General features: G+C 41.1%; 2 long non-coding RNA genes across 3 annotated transcripts; both read left to right on the top strand.

Moving 5' to 3' along the window:
- Window positions 1–2,185: 2,185 nt before the first annotated feature.
- Window positions 2,186–10,489, top strand: LOC140695800 (uncharacterized). 2 transcript variants are annotated; one of them, XR_012071619.1, is made up of 3 exons: window positions 2,186–2,696; window positions 5,717–6,303; window positions 10,306–10,489. It is a non-coding gene; the product is annotated as an uncharacterized lncRNA (long non-coding RNA). The 2 variants fall into 2 exon arrangements; XR_012071618.1 differs by lacking the exon at window positions 10,306–10,489 and having other exon boundaries at window positions 5,717–6,592.
- Window positions 10,490–10,560: 71 nt separating this feature from the next.
- On the top strand, window positions 10,561–17,032 carry LOC140695801 (uncharacterized). Its single transcript, XR_012071620.1, has 2 exons — window positions 10,561–10,867; window positions 16,849–17,032. It is a non-coding gene; the product is annotated as an uncharacterized lncRNA (long non-coding RNA).
- The last annotated feature ends 3,978 nt before the right edge of the window (window positions 17,033–21,010 follow it).

Raw genomic sequence — 21,010 nt, 5'->3', positions numbered from 1 at the left:
AATGTGCTTTTTATCTAGAGGAAATCTGTATCAAGGCATTAAGTTTCCCTTCCCTCCTTCCGTCCTGCAAAAAAAAAAAAAAATCAGCAACAAAAATATCCATCAACGAGCTAATGTAAAATGTATGAGTGTGTGGTTAATGCTTCTCAGACAATCTGGGAGAAACACATTAGAATTGCTTACTTATTGCTAAAACTATGTAACTATCATAGAGTATCTTGGGGAAGAAATTATGATCTTATTGACTGATAATGATTACAAACTACCTAATGCTTTTTAACGAAGTACATATTAATATATCACAATTGGTCACAGTCATCCTTCATTTTAAATCTGCTTTCACACTTACTGCTCATTTTTCACTGACTTTGATTCAGTTGAAGCCAACAGATATTTATTGAGTGCCTAACTACATGTGCCAGGAAGCTGTAGCATTTTTTAAAAAATCCTCCAACTTCGTTATTTTAACACTGTTATTATTAATAGATTTTATTTTTTTAAGTATTGCTAGGTTCATAGAAAAATTGATTGCAATGTACCAAGTTCCCACATATCCCTCCCTCCTCCCCAGTTCCCCTTTTTATTTATATATTTTATTAGTATGGCACATTTGTTACAATCGATGGACCATTATCAATACATTATTATTAATAATGTATCATAATAACCAATATCAGCACATTATTATTCAGTGAAGCCCATAGTTCACATTAGGGTTCACTCTTGGTGTTGCACATTCTGTGGGCTTTGACAAATGTATAATGTCATGTACTCACCAGTCTGTATTATATTATTATCATATAGATAGTTTGATTGCTCTGAAAATCCCCGGCAGTGTTCGGTTTTAACCTAGAAGGGATCTTACGTCGAGTCTTTATTATTTAAAGCTTCCACATTTAGTATTTCTCTTTTTTGTCCATTAAAAAAATAAAGTGAAGCCATACGTGCCATTTGGATCCAAAAGTTACACATATTTCCCTACATGGTTAACCATTTCTATTGAAAGAAGCTTTCATATCACTCTGTCATCCACCCCAGAAATATTTGTTGAGTTCTTTTCTGGGTCAGCACCCTGTCCCAATGTTCCTCTGATTAAGAGAGTTTGTGACAGGTGACTTGATGCTATAGCCCTTTGCTTCATGCATGGACATACATTTAATAACCAAAGCTCGTTTCACAGTCTTTTTTTCTTTCCAGTTTATTTTATTTAAAAGTTATTAAAATGTATTTTTGAATAGGAAATACACATATATAGCGTAAAACATACAAGATATAAAAAAGTGCATGGTGTCCAGAAAACCTCCACTCAACTTTGAATCCGAGGACTCACTTCCCTCAGCCACTCTTGTCAATTTCTTGTGTGCATTCCCAGAGATATTACATAAATCTACATATAAAATAAATCTTTTTAAACAATGATCTTTGCCTTGTCTTTTTCACCTAACGATATATTTTGGTCATTGTTACCTATCACTTCAAAAACCACGGACATATTACTTCCTTCTCCTTTTGATGAGTGGATAGTTTTCCATTTTTCTGATGTTTCATACATTATTTAACCAGTCCCTGACTGATAAGTCGTTAAAGTTTGATCTTTTTTTTTAATTTCAATGCAGCAACGAATAGCCTTGTACATGTGTCATTTCCATTATATGTTATTATAAGAAATTGAATACAGTTCCCTGTGCTATACAGTAGGTCCTTGTTGTTTATCTATTACATTTATCATTTCGTAAATACTTTAATACAGCTAGAGGATACATTTTTAGCAAGTGGAATTACTGCATCAGAGAGGAAGTACATTTTAAATTATGGTAGATCAATTATTTTATCTATTTAATAATGCTACTGAGCAAGGGCTCCGTGCCCTCACGTGCATAGAAGCCAGCGCAGTGGCACCAGGTTTTGAGAAAACAAGAGCTTTATTGTGAGGTTGACCAGCAAGGAGACAGGAGGCGGGCTTCAAATCTGTCTCCTCGATCCAGGTTTCAGGGTGAAATTTAAAAGGTTAGAGGAATTTCAAGCTTGGAAGCTAATTGAATGGGTCCGTATAAGCTACTCATGCTGCTGGAACCAGATTTTCTTTATTGAAGCACTTCTCACTTCATAAAGGGCTCTAATGGCAACATTCCTAATCTTGGAGTTCCATGGATTCTTATTTCCAAGGTCATCCTGGAGACCTGGGTTTCCAGCTTGCACATGCACGAGGCTGTTCTGTGAAATAACTGAAGCTTTGATTAACCGATCAACCTGTTTAAGGAGGCAAAACCAGTTTCAGCTGGTTTACGTGCTGTCTCACTAGGTCATCTGTTCCCTGTGGAAGTCGTGCCAGAGTATGGGCATGTTATCTGTGAGCATCACCACCGACACAACTTGTTTTTAAACTTCTGGACCGTTGCCAATCTGATAGGTGAAAATCAGACCTCGCTGTAGCTTTCATTTTAATTTCTCTTGTTATATGTAAGACAAACGTTATTATGTGAGTCTTCAGAAAATTAATAAGGTAAAGATTGAAGACATTTAAGTTGAAGGAGGTCGTGATTCAACATCATTCCACCGACAAGTGAGAACACCCAGAAAGTGATCTGCTAAGCTTGTCGCCTTGGCCACGGCCCCACCTTGCCTCCACAGCACCCAGCACAGTGTGGGAATGACGGCTTCGAGGTTCGCCCTTCCTGGCGGTTTTCCTCCACTTGGTCAGTAAGTCTCAAAAAAAAGGTGTTAAAGAATGCCTTTTATCAAGGGAAATAAGATTTCTTACTAAAGGATCCGCCCAAATCCCTTTAAAATCTTAGGAACTCCTCCCCTCTAATTCCTGCCCTGGATAGATCAGAATACATGTCCCCAGTTTTTTAATCCAAGTAACTACTGAATGATTGACATTAACTGTATGTTCTAGATTTCAAGCAGGGGTGAAATGATCCTATTACCGATGAGACATTTGAAAAACAACGCTTTGCTTGTTCCTTCCCTTTTCCCACCAGGAGACCCTAGTTTCCTCTCTGCATCTGACTTCAAACTGGGAGATTTATTGGGGTTCTTTATCCTATGGAACCCTGAGAGCCTCTGGTTTCTGAGTAGCACATGAAGTGTTTGCCTTCATTCATGTCTTACACACACATCACTGGGATTTGTTGTCAGGTAGAGGTTTGTCCCTGACTTGTGCTGTCTCCTGACCCCGTTGCTTCAGTCAGTTTGCCTGAAAGAGGATTAACTGCCCTGATCATCATTTGCCTGAAGTCAGGGTTGTGTTTGGGGATGTGACAAGGGACTGAGCCATCTGGAGAGGAGAGGGTTTCCCAGGGCAGAACAGCTTGTGGTAGTTTGACAATTGTTAAATCAACAAAGTGGCTAAATGAAGCACCTTTCTGGAATAGATGTTATGTTGATTTTGAATTATAAATTTTCACTGTTGATTATCTTTCATTTACTGAATATTGAGCATTCCTATGTGTCAAGGACTTTCTAGGTTTCAGACGTCTAGCAAGGAGGGAAATGCTCACACACAGGGTTGTTTTATCCAATGGTCGTTGTAATTGTCTTCTCAGTGCCCCTGGATCTGAGAACCTGGTGAGTTATCACTAGAAAAGGGGGACCCGTTTCTGGGAAAGCACAGATGCCCTTAGGCTCAGCCTTATCTCTTTGCTACAAACAAAAGAAGTGAACGGATTTCCATCCTAACAGAGAACACTTCATCTAGATCCCAGCAAGAGAAGTCTCTTAAGATTCTCACATTCTTGAAAAGCAACTGGGGGAGAACTAAATGACACGGAGGAAAAAGCACCCCTTTAAAAGCTGGGCAGCCACTTTTCCGTCAAGGGCTTGTCAAAATGGCCTAACAGAAAGAAAAAAGAAAAGCAAGTGCACATATACATTTTTAAAGTAGCTAGCAACCAAGACAACACCAATTATTCAACCACAGTAAAGAAACCAGCAGCCAAACCACACTGATTATTTAACCGCGTATCCAAGTGCTGAACACAGCCATAGCCAGCCACGTTAATTTAATGTAAATATCCTGAATAACCAGCCCCTGTGGAGGCAAGAGCTGCAGCAAAGGACAGCTCCTCACCTTTCCTTGTCTTGCCTCCAGATGTCTGGAGCTGGAAAACTGGCTGTAATCCAACAAGTACCCCTGCCTCCACTTTCTTCCCCCTTCTTTTTGCATTCGTTTCTCTAAAACCTGGATTCATTCTTTCCCTACCAATCCCTACCGATCACATGCACACGCATACTCAAGGAAACATTTCATTTGGTGAATTCCGTTCTTTCCCTCTTGATTTCCACCTTTTCTTTCTTTTTCTCTTCATTTCAATCCTCTTCTTCTTCTTTTTTTTAACCTCAATGCTTTCATTCTAGTGTATTTGATTCTTATTTAATTTTTATGAATCATCATATGTAAAGTTGATTCTCAGGAAGTGTTCATCAGGAAAATATGAACTTCTTCTTTACTACCTGCAGCTGCAGAATTGGCACTAGCTTGAGATTTACTTAAAAATGGTCCCTTTTACTGGGAAATGCCCTGGCTCATGAATCTTGTGAACCCAGAGGTCCATGTTTGAAAAACATAGTCCTCCTCTCACCCACCACAGATCTGAGTCAACGTTGGCCAACCCATTGGTGTCTATCAACCAGATTTCTCTCCTTGAGACTTGAACCAAGAGACGCAGAGACTGGATGGAAACATGGGGGACTCACTGGGGGCTGGATGACAGAGTGGGTCATGTGCAACTAGAACAAGCTTATCTGGGGAGAGGAACAGGGGAAACAGCTGAGGAAGACCCTGTGGTCTACGGAGGATAAAAAGTGAAGCAACAAGTAAACATACGCTTCCCCAAAAGAGGGTGGAGACACCTCATTTCCCATTGGTTGGTCCAGTTCTGTTCCGTGAGGCCAGGCTCTGTTTCAGTTGCTAAGACCATGAGATTGACACCGTATCCTCATTTGACATCTGTGTCCATGGATTATAGGATAAAATCAGGCTCTGAAGTCACTTCGCTTTTATCCTTATCTCTCCTCAATGCCCACCTTTTCTCTGGACACGAAGTCAGTTTCCAAAAGATGCTTCCGAATATAAAATTCATCTTATGTGCAGGGAAGTCTCCTGGACATAAGATAACAAGCTTAATGAGAGCTTATGCTTCGTGGAAGTGAGCATAAACAACGCTCATGGTTCCATTTATGCCTAATCCCTCAGACCGTTACTCACCAATGACCCAGCCCAGTGTTGGGGGACTAAGATGCTGTCCATCTCCCGTTGCCTTGGGAGTGCTCCATGCTCTATTCTGACGGTGATAAAATTTCCACTGATAAATAGAGTGACATTTGAAGAACTGTTTAATAAAAATACTCTCCTCCCCATCCTTAAAAATTAATAAGAAAATCTGGAACAGAATCAAGCAGTTCGTAAGTTGTATTGGACTCCCAAGGTCAATGTCTTTACACCCTTGGATAGAGACTGCACAATGATTTTCTTATTAACTGATAATTTGAAGTCAGATGTGACAAAGCCCCAGAAGAACAAAGCCCTCAGTACCACAGCAGGATTCTTCTGAGCAAAGACCTAGAGTCTGGCCCACTTTGGCCCCTCTGAGCCACGCCCAAAGCAGACCTCCCACCAATGTCTGTTTCACTCATTTGATCAATGTCCTCTGGCTCACACAGACTTCTTGGAAAACATTGCTTTATTTAGTATTTTCTCTCTTTTTGCCTTTAGATTTGTAATATTTGCTGAGAAGCTGATTGGTAACCTCATAAAATTTAGATTGATGTTTCTGGATGGAACAGCCAGCATTAAGAACGTACGGCGTGGCGTAAACAGCAAACTCTTGCACAATCTTTTCCTGGATTCGTGCTTTTTTGAACTGGGTTCAAATCTAAACTGAGCAAGGCCACACAGGGCGTTAGAGCAAAAAATGTAAAGCTGGAATGCACGGAGCCCCCCGATTGGGGGAGACAGACATCGGAGGAGGGAATTTTAAGGACATGCTTTTTATTTCTGGTCACCTGGCAAGCCAGTCTCAGAACACATACTGCACAAATGTGCTTTGCAAGCCACACACATTGTCTAGATAGAAAAACAACTTCAAACATCACATAAGGTTTTGGAAATTAATTTTTGAATATGTCAACATACCACCAGAAAGGAAAGCAGTTGCCTACTTTTTGGACTGTTTCTGCTTGCAGATTTCTTAAATTTTGAAATAACAAAAACCCTTAATATAATGACTTGGAGACGCATCACATTTTTCGATGGCCTGTTGAATGCTCTGCTCCAAAGGATGAAATATGTCTCGTTTTATGGTGAGTAATCCCTGTGTGTGAGAGAGCAGAGAGCAGATGGAAGAAACACCAGGAGGAGGAGCAGAGAGGCAAAGGAAAGAGGAAGGGAGGGGAGAGAAATATTTAGACTCAGCAGATCGCTATTAGGAAATAGTAACCGACTTTGAAACTTGTAGTCGCACATCTTTACTGCGGCAAATGTTAGTGCTTCCGCGTCATTTACAGCAAGTACAGTGCCACCTACACATCCAAAGTGAAAAATATTTAGGACAGGTTTTTCTCAGTAACAATAAATTCAGCGATTATGGTATTGCCTGTGAATTCCTATCCATTGACCCAGTTTGGAACGTTCCTTTGCAGGGACTGTTGACTTTACAGATTCAGATCGCCATCATGAGTGTAGGAAGAAGGGCCTCTAGTGCCAGTTGCCAGATAAGAAGCCTAGGGAACATTTTTGTTGCAAGTGAAAAAAAAAAAAAGCATAAATGTATTGAACATATATGTGTCACTGACTTGGCTGTTTACACTGTGATTTTATTTTGGTGGCTTGCCCAATAGTTCACCTTGCAAGACTAACTCCTTCATGGATTATCATCATCATCAATGAATAATTCTTACTAAACACTCACACAGTAGGTGCCATTGGCTGAAAACAGAGTGTATGTTGCATGAAGTACTGGTCTTACGCATGCACTGTAATCCTAAATCACACCTCCTATTTCACACATGAAAGTTTGGAATGCTCAGTGTCATAGAGCCGGTAAGCAAAAGAGCTGGGATTTGGAGCTAGATCTGACTCTAAAATCTGGCCTCCCTGTGCGTGGCATGATACAAAGTGCTTACTTAGAGCAGCTGGTACTGGAAGACTAGTGTACTGGGGCCTTTAATAAGCCTTTGGTCTTAAGTCTCTAGCTTAACGTTGGCTAATTATTACAGCCGACAGCCTGAGCAGGTGGGAGGAGGGGACTGGCTTTGACATCTGCTTGTTGAGACTGGCAACCCAACCCCAACTCTGATACCATCACAGTGAAGTCAGCCTGGCACAGCCCCCGCTTGCCAACTGCCTCAGAACTGTGGTCTAGCCGCTGCCAGACACCAGAGGCTTGCCGAACTGGTGAAAAGGCTGGGCAAATGGCTTGGAAGGAAATGATGACCGGTGAATGATCGGTTTCCCAGGCCTGCCAAACTTTGCTTTCCAAAAGAGAATGAAGACTAAGGCATTAGCTGCCTTGGAGCCACGGTAATGACTCCAATAAGATCGCGTGTGTACAGAGTGACCCTTTTTGATTGTTTAGACAACACTGGAGAGAAATAACTCCAAAATTATTGGATGCTATTTTAAACCCCCCATTCCCAACTTTGCATACAAGCTTCTTGGTGACTTCTTTGAGTCATCCTGATGTATGTGTGCGATGTATAAAAACATATTGAACACTCATGGCATAAAGTGTCAGGAACAACAATGCTTTTTCCTGAATCAGTTTTACACTCAGTGTTAGTATTAACTGAGCTAACTCTCCACCATGGCACTAGATCTGGGCCATCTGCTTGCAGATCCATTCCTTGCCTTTCTCCTACGCTGTCCTGCTCTATGTCACTGGGAGGTTTACCCCCGTGGCCCGTGTTTCTCAGGCTTCTCCATCAATTGTCTTCCAGCAGGGTGTGGCTAATGGGAGGTATGAGGTGAGAAAGCGGGGGAGGAAAGAAGAGAGAAGTCAAGATACTTTTCCCTTCCCTCTTGGCCACGGGGAGCATCTCCCACCAGAACTATGTCTCTCCCATGTCTGCAATCACTGGGCTCCCATGATTCCCATCATTGCCCGTGACCTCAGCTTTGCATTGAGTAACACAGTGGCCTTTCTCTCTATTCCTCCAGCCTCACAAAAGGTCCCCAGGCGGCTCTTGCCAGTCTCTGGTTGCACCACCATGTTGGTTTCTGCTTCTCAGCATCTATCATCTTCATAAGGCATTGATTCCTCTGTTTTACATACCCAGAGGGGTTTGTTTTCCTGATTAGACCCTGGCAAATATAATTCTGGCATTTTTTATGTCACTCAGGAATTTCTTCATATGTGATTGATTGAATTGTCTTTGATATAAGATTTTAGTAAGATCAGGGAGGGAGGGAGGGGAATATTTCAGTTCTATCAGCATTCAGTGGGTCCCTACTATGCACAAAGCAGGTACATAGGTAACAATTTACTGACTGTTACACAGCCAGAGTCTAAAAGAGTTGAGATCTGCAAAAAGAAACTTTGGCTGGGGGGAAGGAGGAAGGCCATGGACTATAATAGACTCCATTGGTTTTCTGCCTGAATATAATAAGGAGATATTAGGAGATTGAATCACTTATTAATGTTCCGGTTGAGCAGTGTGACTATCGGGGCTTTTTCAGAAGAGGATCCTTCTTTTCACCCCTTCCACTTCTCTCTTTAAAGAAGTCTCTGAATTGACTGAATTTAGAAGAGAAAATAATAGTAAACAGTATTTTGGAAACAGTGCGGTCTAGTGGGTGCTGAAAACTTTAAAAACTGAGATGTTCTCTTTGTGAAGGAATTTGCTAATTATCCAACAGATTTGTTTTTTCTTTTTACCCTGTATGTGTCATAGTTTCCTTAAAATTTTCTCCCTCCCTTTCTTTCTTTGGCTCTCGTTTCCTCTTGTTCTCTTTTTTTTTTTTTTTTAAGCAGTAAAGATAGGTTCAGAAAATGTGTAAAGCTTACCTCCTTATCCTGGAAACAAGGCTACGCCTCAGAGCCAAAGTCCTAAGGCTTTGTCTTGATGAGAAGCCTTCTTACTTTAATTACAATCTCTTCTAGAAGATTCTCTCCCAACTTAGTGACTTGTGTGTCCTGGAACTAATTTCATTAAGTGAGTTGCAACATTGAATTGTTTGTTTGGATTTCATGACTCTACCTAAACCCCCAATCCCCTGTTAAAATAATCAGATATTGGATGATGAGTACCTATATATTTTTTTTCAGGGAATTTAAAACTGAGAATTCCTGAACAGTTCTGGGAACGATCAGAGAACAATCAAAACAATTCAAAATCTTGGCTGGGAATGGATGTCCTCATCCTTGAAAGAAAAAAAGGCCCCATGAATATAGCTCATCTTAAAGATAAGCTGGTCAGCATAATACGCAAGTTACCTGGCCATGCTGCATTCATCTTAGTCAATATTTGGAGCCACTAAGTTAATATCAGTTTTCGAAATAAGGTCAAATGTCTTTGTGTTAGTGATGTAATTCACTCATTTTTCACAATACAATTGAAAATGAACTCTAATTTATGGATTTATTACTGATTTATTCTTAAAGTAGAGATTAACTTCTTATGTTCCCCACAGGATACATTTACATGGCGTTGAAGACATATGCCATTTTGTAAATACCTTCATTTGTATTTTTTTTTTTTTAGATTCCACATATACGTGATATCACATGGTATTTTTCTTTCTCTTTCTGGCTTACTTCACTTAGAATGACAGTCTCCATGTCCATCTATGTTGCTGCAAATGGCTTTATTTTATTCTTTTTTATGGTTGAGTAGTATTCCATTGTGTGTGTGTGTGTGTGTGTGTGTGTGTGTGTGTGTGTGTGTGTGTGTGTGTATACCACAGCTTCTTTACTGGTAACTTCAAAATGACTGATAAGAATGTTCATTGTTAAAGAGTTTTTTTGACCAAAGCTATATGGTCATTCCTGTAGATGGTAGACAGGAGAGGGGAGGAGGAAGTTGTTTGGAATTAAGGGATGGCAGTAATCATGCCCTGCATAACTCAGTGAAGTACAACCCTATTGTGAGAGAGTTTTGAAAGCTATGAGACAGCCTGATCATTATCCCTCCTCCTTAAAAGTTGAGGTGATACTGTCTGAGATTTAAAGTCTTGTCCTCATGAGATTTGTGTCTGTGTGTTCAGTTCAATGGTAGCTCCATCATGTGAAGAAGCCTAGATGGCTAGAGGGCTTTATTCTACAAGATACATGATTCCAAAAACCCGCCATCATGGTTCCCTCCTAGTGAACATACAGTGCTGGGTGGAGAAGAGGACGGACCCTGGGAGGAGACTGAGAGAAGGACTGGCTTTTCCCAAGAGATGTGTGGAGTTTCACGCCATGGAGATAAGAAGAAGAAATGGTTGAGAGAGATGTGAGCCAGGAAGTCAGGGTTATTAACTCAGGTGTGTCCCCAAGGAGACCCTTTGTGAAGATGCATTTCTGTCCAATGATGAGTTTCCTAGAACTGTGGGAGAAAATGGATTTAGAACACAGTTGTAAGTTTTTCTCTTCCAGGATGTAATTGCCTTGCAGGTCCTCCCTCCATACCTTCGGGAAATTCTGATCGCTCCTTCAGTATGAAGTGGTGCCCAAGTGGAGAAGAGGAGACAGGAAATTGAGGGGAAGTGCGGATAGGTATCAGATCAATGTCCTGTCCCACCCATGATTCCAGAAAAGAATGGCCAACACCCTTCCAAGTGGATTATACCTGGAGTGACCATCAGTGAAGTAAACCAAGGTTCACGGAAGGATGGAGCACACAGAGCTGAGGAAGAACTTCCAAGCAGACGTCCTTAAATACTCTGGTGAGAAGGGACTGTTAGATTGAGGACCCAGGATAAAAACAAAAGTGAGACTGAAAGAGAATCTGTTAAGAAATACATTCAGATTAGTGACCCCACCTCGTGTTTATCTCCCGGCCGTGACCTCTCCCCCGCCTGAATGTAGATCTTGTAGGTTCACCCTCATGCTTCAGTTTCAAAATGAAACTTTTCCCAAGAGTCTCTCCACTTCATAGGATGTCCTGGATATCTTGCAGGATTTTGGACTTGAATTTGAATTATTTTTAAATCCATCCAAATGCCTTTTCCCTGCTGACAGCTCCATACTGCTCACTCATATGAAAAGCCTCACCAAGAGAATAAATTATTTCTTCCCTTGTCAGTGGTAATTTGTGCTCACTAAATTACCTCCAGATCTACCTTCCTGAGTCAAAAATAACCTCAGAGATTTTTTTTTTCCCCTTTCCATGTCCACCTTGGAAAGACATATAGATTTTGAAGTTAACCTCTCTCTGTGAGATACTCAGAAATAACTAAGTGAGTTTTCCTCTTCAATTGGCCAGATGTTTCATTTTAAGATGGAACAATGCATGGTTTATTTGACCCACGTTCTCATGGAAAGGCCATCGCTTTCATTTTGTTAGTCCTGTTCTGTGAGAGGTAAAAATGAAAAACATCTTTAAGAGAATTCCTTTTTTTTTTTTTTTCTTTTCTGGGAACAGTGCTTGGTCTCAACAGGAAACCACATTTTAAAAGGACATGTGAAGTTATTATTGATGGTGCCCCAGGATCTGATCAAACGCTTCAAGCCACGGCCGTGACAGTCGGGTTTTACTACACTGTTCTTCGTAACTGTTGCGGGAGATTTAAATGTCTTAGCGTGTCAAGATCTGTTTCTGGCCAAGGCATCTATTTATGCTATTTCTTTGTCACTTTAGCATTTTCTTCTAATCAAACTGGGCTAATATGCTTAGGGCGCCTTTTATTTTTGTCTTAAAGAATGCTAGTAAATGGTTAAGGGTATTTTTTTTAACAACATGGTGAGTGTTATTTCACAATGTTTCATTAGCCACAAATCCTCAAGTCACTTTTAAGAATTCCAGATGCCCTACTGTAGGTATTTTTGCAGCTGTTTTGTGGGAAATCATGAATGTGCAACTCTCTTTGACAAAAAAAAAAAAACATATCTCATTCCTGCAAGGATCGGCCTCTTTTACTGTGTAATTTATAATAATCAAAAGGGCAACCTAAAGACAACTGTGTACTGTATAAATTCTCTCCATCCACCTGAAGTTGAGATAGTTACAATATCTTCTAATTTGTAAGATACTTTGATTTTACACTGAAAGAAGTCTTTCCTTTGAATTGGTTATGAAACGCTCTAAAGTTCCATTTTTTTCTTCCTGCTATTTGCATGACAAAATTGGGCCTAAAGAAATTGTATCTGCATCCAATGATTTTTTTTTTGCAGTGCATTTTATTGTTCTTTGTGATTAGATTTATGAGTTGAATTCATTCATTCTTTTACCCGTTAGGGTAAAACATGTTGAATCTAATTGTCAGTAACTATTGACTCTTCTTAAGATTACATATATTTCCTTTCCTAGAATAAAATTCAAATTTTGAAAGTCATCAGAATATTACAGATATTTTTTCACCGATATGATCTTAACACCTCAAGAGTATTTTGAAGCACAGTTGTAATTTGTGAAGGAAGGAAGAAAGGAAGGAAAAAAGAGAAAAAAATTTTCCTTTCATCATTTCCAGTGTCACACAAGCTATAATGTTCACTAACTGACAATATTTCATATCTGAGTTGTTATCTTCCTGGTGATCATTTCTTTCGAACAAAATGAACAGGAAATGTTGAAATTGGAATTTAGGACTCAATGACCTTACTGGAATTCACGTTGCTGAGATTTTGGCTATGACGTCAAAGACTCCATTGGTAGGACCTCAGACGGTCCTCAGCCTAAATCCCTGGTCTTCTAAGTAGAGAAGGAAATTGTCACACAGTGGTACTTTTGTCTACAGGAGTCCAGGTTGGATGAAATAAGTTAATGCATTTAGTGCTTAGCACAGTCCGGCATGGAGCACGTGGACTACAACTGGGAACATCTTTCTTCACTTATGAAAAGGTGAATAATAATTACTTTATGAGAGCAGGGGCTGAGCCAAATGGCACAGAAAGATTTTGCTAGTCCATCTTTCCTTTGCCCTTCCCTACAGCCATTCTGTGAAATACAACTCACCTGTCAGCCAGGGCTTGGAGTACAGGTGAATGAAACAGGAACTCAGGCTTTGCCTACCTTGTTAAGCAAAATGAAGGCTGTGAGAAGTCAAAATGGGGTTCTTAGTGGGAAGAGAGGGAGAGAACAGACACATAGATCTTTACTGTCATTAACGCTGGAGTTCAGGGACCGTGCAAGATGGCGGCGTAGGAAGAGCCTGAACTCACCTCCTCCCACCAACACACTGGATCTACAGGGACACATGGAACAGTTCCCTCTGATAAAGACCTGACGACTAGCTGGACAGCTCCTTTGCAACAAGTGATAAAAGGGCCACATTGAGATGGGAAGGAAAGGCAGAGACATAGTCTCCCCAAAATCCCCACCTCCCACACAGAGACCCACCATCGGGACGGATCTCACAGATCAGGGGCTTCTCCCTGATGAGCAAGGGCTTTGTGCCCCCACACCAGGCAGTTCCACCCTTGGGGCCTGACTGAAAAGACAGGCGCCCAAAATGCCTGGCTTTGAAAAGCAGTGGGGCTCACGTCCAGGAGACCCAGATTGCTATAGGGAACTGAGACACTGCTTTTCAAGGACTTGTGTGCAGACTCCCTTGTCCAGGGGCCCAGTGCAAAAGCAGCAGTTTGGAAAAGATCGCATGTGAAGGAGATTCATATGTCAAGCTTAAATTGCTTGCTGGAGGGGTGGGGGCCAATTGGGTCTCTCTCTGGGAACAGAGGTGCTGGCAGTCTCTCTCTGCCTTATGAGCACCAGCAGCGCACATGGATTTTGCCCTCTCCAGCGGCTTTGTTTAATCCAGTGGGCATGCACAGTACACACTGGGGACAGCCCTTGATTGCCTGGCTCTGGTGCCCATGGGGGCTTGTATTCCTGGGTCCCCCACGAGTGTAACAATCAGAGGAACCCCCAGGCTACCACCCCCAGGGTACTGCACAGACAGCGGACTGAAACACACCCTCAGTCCTTCTGTGTAAAGACCTATTTACTTGTCCTGGAGTTTCATCCTAAGGGGGCAGGCTTCAGGTTGGCCACACATTTAGAAGGTACAAGAATGCTCCCAGAAAATATGGACTTGCTACAGATCACTGGTACCTCCCAGAAGGGAGCTTTTACATTAGTCTGGAGTCCTGATTTTTGCAATTGTTCCCTGGGGACACCTTCAGATTGCCTGGTCTGGCAGTCAGCAAGTTTTATCATTGCAATCCCATGGGACTCTCTAGATAGATAGATAGATAGATAGATAGATAGATAGATAGATAGATTTGCATACTTTAAAAGCAGCTGTCTGAAGGTCTAGCTTCCAATCAGCCTAAAACTTGGTACTGACTGAAGTGCATCCCTATAGAACACTAACAAGTCTTGGCATACCCTCAACAATTAGGGTCAGTCAAGAATAAATAAGGCTACTTGACAATCACAAAGGTTCAAGAGACAAGAGCTAGGGCAAGGCTGAATGATAAAGTTCATTTCCTACACAAGGTCAACAAGAAATCAAAGGAGGAATAAAGAACAGTTTGAGACACATGAAAACATAAATACAGCATGCCAAAAATAGATGGGATGCAGCAGAAGCAGTTCTAAGTGAGTTCAGAGCAATAATGGCCCACCTCAAGAAATGAGAAAAATCTGAAATAAACAATGTACCTCAAGAAACTAACAAAAGAAGAACAAACAAAGCCCAAATTAGTAGAAGGAAGAAATAACAAAGATCGGAGTAAAAATGATTAAAATAGAGACTAAAAAGACAATAGAAAAGATCAATGAAACTAAGAGATGGTTCTTTGAAAACATAAAATTGACAAACCATTAGCTAGACTTACCAAGAAAAAAAGAAAGAGGGCTCAAATAAATAAAATCAGATATGAAAGAGAAGAAATTACAAATGACCCCACAGAAATACAAAGGATCATAAGAGACTACCGTAAACAATTATATGGCAACAAATTGAACAACCTAGAAGAAGACCAGGATGGCTACTGTCATCACTTCTTTTCAACATAGTACTGTAAGTCCTAGCCAGAGCAATTAGGCAAGAAAAAGAAAAAGCATCAAAATTGGAGAGGAAGAAGTAAAGCTGTCACCTTTTGTGGACGACATGAGTTTATATATGAAAAATCCTAAACACTTCACCAAAACACTGTTAGAACTAATAAACAAAATCATTGACATAAATTGCAGCAATATTTTTTGAACCAGCTCCTAGAGTAATGGAAATACATGCAAAAATAAACAAATGAGATCTAATTAAACTCAAAGGCTTTTGCACAGCAAGGGAAACCATAAACAAAATGAGAAGACAACCCACAGAATAGCAGAAAATATTTGCAAATGATGCAACCAACCTACAAGGGACTAGTTTCCAAAATACACAAACATGTCATACAGCTTAATAAAAAAAAAAAAACTCAATCAAAAAATGAGCAGAAAACCTAAATAGATATTTCTCCAAAGAAGATATCCAGATGGCCAACAGGCACATGAAAACATGCTCAATTTTTCTGATTATTAGAGAAATTCAAATCAAAACTACAATAAGGTATCACCTCACACCCGTCAGAATGGCCATCATTTAAAAATCTACAAATAATATATACTGGAGACAGTGTGGAGAAAAGGGAACCCTCTTACACTGTTGGTGGGGATGTAAATTGGTGCAGCCACTATGGAGAACAGTATGGAGGTTCCTTAAAAAACTAAAAATAAAGATGCCATATGACCCAGCAATCCCACACCCGGGCATATATCTGGAGAAAATTCTAATTTGAAAAGACACATGCACCCCAATGTTCATAGAAGCACTGTTTACAATAGCCAAGACATGGAAACGACCTAAATGTCCATCAACAGATGACTGGGTAAAGAAGATCTGGTTCATTTGTGTGTGTGTGTGTGTATGTGTGTGTAAGACACACACAGTGGAGTACTATTTAGCCATGAAAAATGAAATCTCCACATATGTATGGATGAACCTAGAGGGTACTATGCTGAGGGAAACAAATCAGACAGAAAAAGACAAATACCATATGATTTCACTTATATGCAAAATTTAAAATATAAAACAAACAAAATAAAACAAAGCCAGACTTAAAGATACAGAGAACAGATTGTTTTTTGCCAGAGGGACGAGTGTTGTAGGAGGAATGAAATGAGTAAAGGAGGTCAAGTGGTATAAACTCCCAATTATAAAATAAATAAATCATGGGGATGTAATGTACAGCATGGTGACTACAGTTAACAATATTGCAGTGCATATTTGAAAGTTACCAAAAGAATCCATCTTCAAAGTTCTTGTTACACACACACTCACACAAAAAATTGTAACTTTGTATGATGACAGATGACAACTAGACTTTTTGTGATCATTTCACAGTGTATACAAATTCTGAATCATTTACATTGTGTGCCTGAAACTAATATAATGTTACATGTCAATAATACTTCAAATTAAAAAAGAAAAACGTGGAGTCAAACATCATTAAGTGGGGTGAAAGATGGGTTGAAAAGTAAAAATAAAAATTTAAGGTATGTAATTTTACTTCTCTCAGGTACATATAATAACTTTAAACTATGTTAATAAGGGACTTCCTAGCAGGGAAAATTGAAATGCCTGGTTTAATAAAGCAAATGAATAAATTTGTTATTAGAATTTAGGATGTTCATAATTCATTTGCAGTGATTGCGAATAGCTTGTTTTCTTAACTGGTTTCAAAAAGCCTCTGAAAGATTTTTTTATATTGTTAATTTATTCAGCTCACTTCTCCTCCCTGGACTGTGGAACTCTAAACTTCAGTACAGCTGCTGCTCAAATGTTCACCGATTCCCCAGTGAAATCCACACTGATGGCACCGCTGTACAGAATTTGGGGGTAAAGGACTTTGGCCACATCATTTGCAAACTATTCACAGGCGTGGAAGATAAAATAGCTTCTTAATCAGTCGAGACTCTTGGGAAATACTTTCAAAGGATCTCTCTCTCTTTTCCTCTTGAAATATGGAGCGTCACAAAACACATGTGCTTACAGAGCTTAGCTACATGGCTAAGAATGTTTTTTAAAATTGAAAAAAGATTAGAGAAAAGAAAAATCCTTTTGTTAAAGAGAATCTCCACCAATTTAAGGAGAATAATATGTCAGTATCCAAGAGCCTACCATAGCCTACCAGGAGTTACAGGATGTGACATTTGAGTAATTAATGGAAAGTCTTTGCAAGTTCAGTAATTACCCCTTTCCAGAAAAGCAAAGGGAAGGTCCAGATTCCATGTCCCAATCTGGCTCCATCCCGTGCATTCAGACCATTTCGCTGAGGCCTCTGACTGCATCCCAGTGATACGACCCACACAATGGTCACAGTCACCAATGCAATGCTGGCGCCAGCAAGCTTTAGTTTGTTAGGGAAAATATACTACTTTCCGTGTATGTTTAAATAATACAGTCACATAATATTAAAAAAACAGAAGCTCTGAGTGTGTAATCTGATTCTCTGCCTTTGCAAAATAGGCAGAGGTCCAAATATTTCTCTCTGCTAGAAGACTTTAAAACGTATTTCCAGGGGTGACTTGGCTGGAGAGGCTACGGCTTGGGATTGGTGAGCTAAAAAGTTTGATCTGGGGGCCATCTGCATTTCTGAGAACCGAAAGGGCTCTCGGGGATCCGAGCTGAGATCCAGAAGGAAGGCAGGGTCTGCAACAGAAATTTCCAAGTTAAGGCTGGGTGCTTGTGGGTGGTGGCAGGAGTCGGGGGCACATGGGGGGGCGGGGTGCAGTGGGATTAGTGAAGATTGGACACATTATTTTTGGAGTTTTAGACATAGGTTGTGGAACCAAGAGAAGCCATGCAAGGCTCACTGTAAATCTGGACTCCAGACTTCTTTGTGGGCGGAGTTTATCTCTAGAATACTGGAGATAATACACTGGCTGGAAGCTCTATCTCAGTGGTAGAGGCCAGTCACATCCCAGTGGGCTCAACAGGCAGAACTCCCACTCCAGCAGACATGTTAGGTAATCTTCCAGATCCTCCCCCAGTGCTCCCAGCAAAATGTACGTGCCTTCACTCCCTGGATCCAGCTATCTGGGTTCCTACAGTAGTTGCTCTATCTGACTTGGTTCTCCTCTGAGTTTGGTGGGTTGGACTCGGCACTCTCTCCTGATTGTCAGATTTCCCAGTGTAGATCCCAGTCTGAAAGTCTCCTCTGGTGGAGCCTGCTCCCAGCTCTCCCTCAGATGGGTTTTGGACATCTCTTTGGCAGAAGTAAATGACTTCTCCCAAGCCTTATGCAACAAGAGACAAAGATGACTAACACCTGTCCCCTCCCCGAATCGACTGCTTCAGATCAGACACTGACAAGGGGGTGGGGCTAACGCTGTGAGTTGCACACCAGGCGTGCAGGATGAGGGGAACGGGTAACAGCTGCTCTGTGGCTGGGATGAGGGAGGGAGCACTTCCCTTTGGCAAGACCAAGTATGCGATGGTTATGAAAGGATTTTAAGGAAGCTGCAAATGGCGTTTGTATTAGTTATTCATTGCTGCCATAACAAATTACCATAAACTTAGTGGCTTAAAAAACATAAATTTACTATCTTCTGCTTCTATAGGTCAGAAGCCTGACATTGGTCTCACTGGACTAAAATCAAGGGTTTAGCAGGACTGTGTTCCTTCTGGAGGCTTTGGAGGAGAATCCACTTTCAAGTTCATTTGGGTAATTGATAGAATTCAGTACCATGTGGTTCTGACCCATTGGCTGGGCCATCTTTAGTTCATCATGGCGTCTTGCATATGGTCCATTCCTTGCCCATGGCCCCCACATCTCAGAACCAGAAATGGCATGAATCATCTCATGCTGCACATCTCTTCTTCCTCTGGTCCTTCTGCTCCATCTTTCTGCCCTCTACTCTGCTCTTAAGGGCCTGTGTGATTACATTGGGCTTACCTGGGTAACCCAGGACACTCTCTGTATCTTAAAGGTCAGCTGAGTATCAACTTTAATTGCATAACATAATCACAGGCATAACCCAAGGGATGGAGGTCATGGGGGGCAGAGCCTTACCTAGCACCATGTTTCTGTGATGTTAAGCATTGAAGGGAACAGCATGGAGCAGAATTCAAATCATGTCTATGTTAAGCACCCATGAGGTGCTACGTATGACCCAAGTTTGGAGACAAGAGGTGAACCAGCATCCATTTCTTCCTCAAAGTCTCTCCTAGACGGGAAGACAGGCTTCTTTTCAAGCAATTACGATACAATAAGCTATTTGCAAAATTGATACCCAACATTAATAATTTTGTGGTTTTATTTTGATAGGATTATGTTTGTCTCTTGAATTTCACAAGGTGGCAATCTATTTATGACCATAATGAAAGTTTTGAGCAAGGCATTGTCCCAAAACTGTGCGAAATGAGATGAAACCTAAGGGAGCCCCAATCTCGATTGCCCTGTTGTCCTCACCCACAGTGCTGTGACCTTCCATCCTGCTTTCAACTTGCCACCCAACTTGGAATATTCTCTTCTTTCCAACACAGCACTGAAATGGCATTTAGAGGCAGAAAACCGGGTAATAAGAGCAATGTTCCATTTGGCACTTGGAAGCTCATGTTCCGTTCACAGACGCCACAGAGCGTTCTCTGTTCTCCAACAACCAGTCTTCCTCCTCTGTCTCCTCTTTTACTCAACTGTACGTTTGATAAGGGAATGAGGACCTGGTGGCATTTATTCATTTTGGAATCTTCTCTTAGTCTCCCCATCCCAGCCCTAACAATGTTACAGACAGTGAAGAGTTTGGAGCCATTCAATAAATTATTGTGTTTTTTTAAAGACAAAGAAAAACAAACTGAGTCCTTGGCTTTAGGGATTTGGGTGGGTAGATAGGAAATGGTATTTTCTGCCTGAACCTTTTGTCCTTTTCTTGCAAAGGAGCAAAGTGAGTGGCTAAGTGGTGAGGACAGAGTAAGCCTCAGAAGATTAGAAAAGAGAAATACAGTTGAAGAAAACTTTGTGTAATTCAATGCAAAAATAACGGAATGAATGTTCTGCTGAAATGCCCTGTGAGACACAGGAGTGTGAAAGGTAAGGCCATTGTACACATTCTAGAAAACCAGATATGTAAAGCAGACATTGAGAACGCTTGGTTCCATATTTATCCTTTGGTAGTCTCCTTGCCCGTTCACAGCTATTTGCACTCTGGTTTGGGGACGCTAGGGACATCCTGTGGTTCCCCAACTCAACAAGAGAAGGAATGGTGACAAGAAGCAAAAGGCTGGGTAGCCCTCCAAGTAGCTAAGCAACCAGATCATAAGTTACCAGGAATCTGCATCATTCACGGGGAGTTCCCAGAGAGTCAATGGAAAGTGGACTCCTTTAGGCTGAAATCCTGGGGCTCACTGGTCCTGTTCCAGAGCTTCAACCCCAGTGTCTCCCGTATGCATCTCAACAGACCTTACTCTGTGTGTTAGGAGGAATCACGGCCCCCAGAGATGTCCACGTCCCAAGCTCTGGAACCCATGAATATGTTAAGCTACGTGGCAAAGGGGTGTTAAGGTTGCCAGTCAGCTGACTTTAAAACAGGGGGATTGTCTAGGTGGGCCCAGCGTGATCAGAATGCTCCTCAAAAGTGGAAGGGAAGGCAAAGAGTCAGAGTCAGAGGCGATGAGACGATGGAAGCAAAATTCAAGTGATATGATATGACGACTCCACCTGCCATTGCTGGCTTTGAAGATGGATGAAGGGGCCAAGGAATGGAGGCAGCCTCAAAAATCTGGAAAAGGCAGGGAAATAGATTCTCAAGAGTCTCCAGAAAGGAACACAGCTGTCAACATCTTGCTATTAGCCCAGTGAGAACCATGTCAGTCTTCCAACCTGTAGAACGGTGAGGTATCAAATCTGTGTTATCTCAAGCCACTAAATGTGCAGTAATTCACTAC

Source organism: Vicugna pacos, chromosome 4, assembly GCF_048564905.1.
Source record: "Vicugna pacos chromosome 4, VicPac4, whole genome shotgun sequence".
NCBI classification, from domain to species: domain Eukaryota; kingdom Metazoa; phylum Chordata; class Mammalia; order Artiodactyla; family Camelidae; genus Vicugna; species Vicugna pacos.
The sequence above is the reverse complement of the archived record's forward strand: the minus strand, read 5'-3'. Positions and strand labels throughout refer to the sequence as shown.